The sequence below is a fragment of the Chrysemys picta genome, chromosome 4 (assembly GCF_011386835.1).
Source record: "Chrysemys picta bellii isolate R12L10 chromosome 4, ASM1138683v2, whole genome shotgun sequence".
NCBI lineage: Eukaryota > Metazoa > Chordata > Testudines > Emydidae > Chrysemys > Chrysemys picta.
The window spans coordinates 117368555-117373063 of record NC_088794.1 but is presented as its reverse complement, the minus strand read 5'-3'; the positions used below and the strand labels follow the sequence as shown (position 1 = coordinate 117373063).

At 45.8% G+C, this 4509-nt stretch overlaps 1 long non-coding RNA gene across 2 annotated transcripts; it reads right to left on the bottom strand.

Annotated features, from left to right (window-relative positions):
* Positions 1 to 832: 832 nt before the first annotated feature.
* Positions 833 to 4155, bottom strand: LOC135982750 (uncharacterized). Of its 2 annotated transcripts, none has more exons than XR_010600296.1 (3): positions 4024 to 4155; positions 3554 to 3646; positions 833 to 1330 (listed from the first exon to the last, which is right to left on the bottom strand). It is a non-coding gene; the product is annotated as an uncharacterized LOC135982750 (long non-coding RNA). The 2 variants fall into 2 exon arrangements; XR_010600297.1 differs by lacking the exon at positions 4024 to 4155 and adding an exon at positions 3829 to 4013.
* Positions 4156 to 4509: the final 354 nt, after the last annotated feature.

Sequence of the window (4509 nt, the reverse complement as noted above, 5' to 3'; positions counted from 1 at the left end):
TTCACAGGCTGACCTTTCTCACCTGGGCTCAGCCCCTGCTCTCCTCCCCCCCGCCAAAAAAGCTTAGTTCCTTTGTTTCTTCGGGTGTTTTCAGCAATCTTCCTTCTTGGGTGGGGAGGCAGTGGAGAAGAGCCTAGATCAACTCACTCCCCAGCCTTAAATAGAATTTACATATGGCAGGACTCCTTTGTTTCCTATTTTGACGCCCACCCCCTTCTAGTGGAAAAATACCAGAAGTCCAAAATGATGTCCAGTACCAGGTGACCTGATCACCTGACCCTGCAGTGTTAAAGCAGCATCCCAGGAAACTTCTCAGGAAGGTGGGAGATTAGCATCTTCAAAGTTCCATTGTCCTTCCTAATGGCCCATCCAGGCTGTTTGCATACTGTCTGGTGGGCATTCCCCAAGTGTACACACAGTTGTAATTGTTATATAGTCAATATTCCTAACTTCCGATACAGAAATGATACATGCATACAAATTGGATAACCATAACCAGTAAATAATAACCTTTCCAATGATATCTCACATGACCCATCTTGCATAAAAATATCTTAGTTATGGTGTATTCATATCATGACAATATTTCTATGAAGAATATGGGGCATAATGTCACAGTCACCTCATAATAACTAACTTGAAAAATAACAGACAGTACCAACTGAAGCTTGTGGTGGTGGCTGGTAAACATCCCAGGCCCCCTTAGGAAATATAGCCATATAAACCATGGATCTGGTCAGGATGCGGCATCAGAATTTTATAATGACAGTACAAGAGCAAAGGGACAAGTCCCATGGACAATGAAGACAATTTTAAAAGCATATGGGGATGGTTTAAAAGGTAATGGATTTCTCAAAGGAAAGCTGTGACTGGAAGTAGACCCCAAAGTGGAACCTGTGCATGCTTACCACAAAGGAAAATTCCAGTGGCAATAATCCAGTATGCAAGATGCTCAAACATCTGCAGAAGAGGGTATCATGGCACTTCTAGAGGCCAATACAGCCGGGAGAAGCAGCATAGTGGTAGTAAAGAAGCCAGCAGGCAAATTACACATCTGCATACCCAAAGCCACTGAATCAGTCATTGAACAGATGCCACCACCCATTGGCCACAATTGATGACATTGTTCCAAAACTTTTGAAAGCCAGAATCTTTACAATCTGTGATATGAGGAACTGGTTTTGGCACATAAGCCTGGATAAAGAGTCCAACATGTTGCCAACCTTTGCAACTCCATTTGGTCACTACAGATGACTGTGGATGCCAATACACATAAGCCCAGCACAAGAGGTGTTCCAGTGAAGACTCAGCCAAGCTTTGGAAGGACTTTCTGGGGTGAAAAGAATTAAATTTTATATTAAAATGTTTGTAAAATAGGGAAGATGTCTAATTTTCAATGGAACTGGAGTCAGAGGGCCCATGTTCACTGAAGGGATTGTTATTGACGGGACAGCTGTGGAACGGGGAATGTGGGGATCAAGAGCAGCAGAGACTTTCCAAAAGTCGGGGCCACGGACCCAAACCCCGCTCCGTTTCCTTGCCCCACCCCTTCTGCCCGAGGCCCTGCCCCCAGCCAAACCGGAAGCCGGAGCGGGCTAGGAGCCATGGACCCTCCACCTGCCCAGGGGGTGAGGGAGGGAGGCAAGTGCAGCCCCCAGCCCATGTCCCTGCCCTGTGGACACCCTACCCAGGCAAGTGGAGGTTTGCAGCTCCCCACAGCTGCCCACATGGCTTTCCCCAACCTGGCCCATGGTAAGAGCTGCGTGGCCGGGCAGCTGTGGGGAGCCGCAGTGCAGACCCTCCACTTGCCCTGGGTGGAGGGCCAACATGGAAGGGATGTGCGCTGCACTCATCCCCCCCACTATGGGCGGGTGGAGGGTTCGCGGCGCCACATGCTGCCTGGGCTCCCTGACTAGGCTCCACCTGCTGGCCTGGCTGGGGGAGCGGGGCCTTGGGAGGAAGAGGAGGGGTGGGGAGGTCTGTGGCAAAAAGTACTTTCAAAAAATGGGAGGGCTATGGCCTCCTTACACCCCACCGCCCCCCGGTCTGGCACCCTTGGTGGGGAGTTTGGCTGGAAGCAACTCAGCCACACTGACAGAGCAGTCTACTGAGTTTAATAAAGTTTTAGTTCTTCATCTTACACTGCATTCAGCTTCCTATTTCATTAGTGAAACAAGAATCACCTAACTGACTTTCCCTATAGGCCTCAAATTACCCTGGTACAGTGTTGTGAGAATGATGGGCAGAAATCAGTTATGTTCTGGGGACAGAGCATGGGAACACATTTTACAGGCTCGTGTGAGAACACAAAGGCTTCTCTGCTTGTGAAAATGTTCATGCCCCTCTGAGGTTGGGACTCAGCAAGGTGCTATCTGCAAAAGTTCTAGGTGGCCACGGATTTGTTTTAATATGTATATTCATTCAGAAAGCCCAAATGATAGAATCGTTTTCTCTCTCCCCACCAGCACTGCAGAGGCCTCATCTGTCCAAATGGGCACAGAGAAAACTTTGGCAGTGGTGTTAATGTTTTTCATGTTAGTGATGCTCTTCTCTGGGAGATGCATATGTGGCTACCTGGAAATTTGTGAGTATCTGTGATCGAGTGATTGGAAGGAGGAGTAATTTCTAAGTGCTGGTGTGACAGAGTGCTGGCGTAGCAGTTCTGCTCTCACAAAGCCTAGCAATGCCAAGTCTTGCTATTCAAGAGATTGTAAAAGGAAAACTGCTTATTGTGTAAGTGGTGGTGCTGGCAATCTTAGTTGTACTTTTATTAACATATGTGCACCTACTATTGGCTGGAACCCTACTGCATTTAAAAAACGGCTTGCAGATGCTGTTTTGAGGATCTTAATCCTGTGTTTGTGATTTCTTTCTTTTTTCCTTTTTTTTTAAAGCAGCAGGAGATTTTAATCATGCTGCAGATTTCACACTTGACAGAAATCACAAAGCATCCCATCTTCAGTCAGCTAAAGAGCTAGAAATGCAGTTTGGCTAAGCTGGTCTAGTTTTAAAGAAGGGATTTCCATCCAACTGACAGACAGAGGCACACCAGGATAAAAAGCCACTTCAAATCAATAGGGGGATTGGAACAGATTTTTAGATCCCACCTCATCATTCTAATCAGGTCACTACCAGGGCCCTGTACAACAGTAGGGATACTACCTTCTGGAGGGATTAGGAAGTAAATTGCCTTTACCTTCATGTTCCTCTCTGTGGGGAAGTATTTTGTTTCATTTCTGTTAAATTTACCTGCCACTGTTTTCATAGCATGACCCCTTGTTCTCATACTACAGAACAATGTAAAAATGAGAGATTGATGAGCTTCACCTTTATCCTTTGTAATTTGAGGTATATTAGAATTACACGCATGAAACTTACATTGAAAGTTCCAGGTCTCTCACATTCACACTTTCTCTCTCTTAGACTGTGAAACCCAGTCCATTTACTGAGACAGGTATTTCCTATTGGCCTTCAGCCATTATATGATCTAAACAGGAGCTGCTACTTTTAGCTCTGGATAAGTGATGCTAAGGCATGTTGAGGATAAACTCACCATTTTTTGAGAAGTTCAGACATGTCTCACACCTAATGCAGCATTTGCGGCATGTTCCCTGGCTAATCTTCTTCTTTGTAGGTGCCAGCCAGACTGCAGGAAAGAATTATGGAGAAAAAGCAAAATCAGTGTGCAAACAATGGTAAAAATACTATAAAATATTCCCTTGCACCAGGGCTTGTGGAAACAATATGCTAAATGAAAACTCTCCCACTTCGCTCTCTCGCTCTCTGCATTGTTCTCTTTGCCTCCTACTCCCATTCTTGGCTTTGCACCTTCTTCCATGCTGTCCTCTTGAGCCTGGAACAGCCGCCCATTTCCATGTGACATGTGCCCTCCCTCTTCAAAGTTCTTTTCTAAAACTGCCTGTGTTGGTGCCTCCCCTCTTGATATCTCCCCCTTGTGTCTGAACAGGCTTGAAGTGGGTTTAGCTTTCACAGTCTTGGGAAGGGTACTAGGGCCCTTGTTACCATATTTGCAGACAGTCAAAGGAAAGCAGCCTGGTATAGGGTGGCTGGGGGCACTGGTCAGGGCATCAGGTGATCTGAGATCTAGTCTTAGCTCTGCTGTTGACTCACTGTGTTTGATCATCAATAAGTCACTTCATCTCGCTATGCCTGATTTTCTCCATCTGTGAAATAGGGGTAATTTATGCTTGCCCACCTTTATAAATTGCTTTGAGATCTACATGGGGGTGGAATGCATATGCCAACCCTGACTTCAGCAGGAATTAAGTGAATCACAGTTAGGAGAAAAGGCATTTTTAAAGGATCTAATAAAAACTGTAGCTTGACACTTCAGAACCATACATCAGAGGGGTAGCCGTGTTAGTCTGAATCTGTAAAAAGCAACAGAGGGTCCTGTGGCACCTTTAAGACTAACAGAAGTATTGGGAGCATAAGCTTTCGTGGGTAAGAACCTCACTTCTTCAGATGCAAGTAATGGAAATCTCCAGA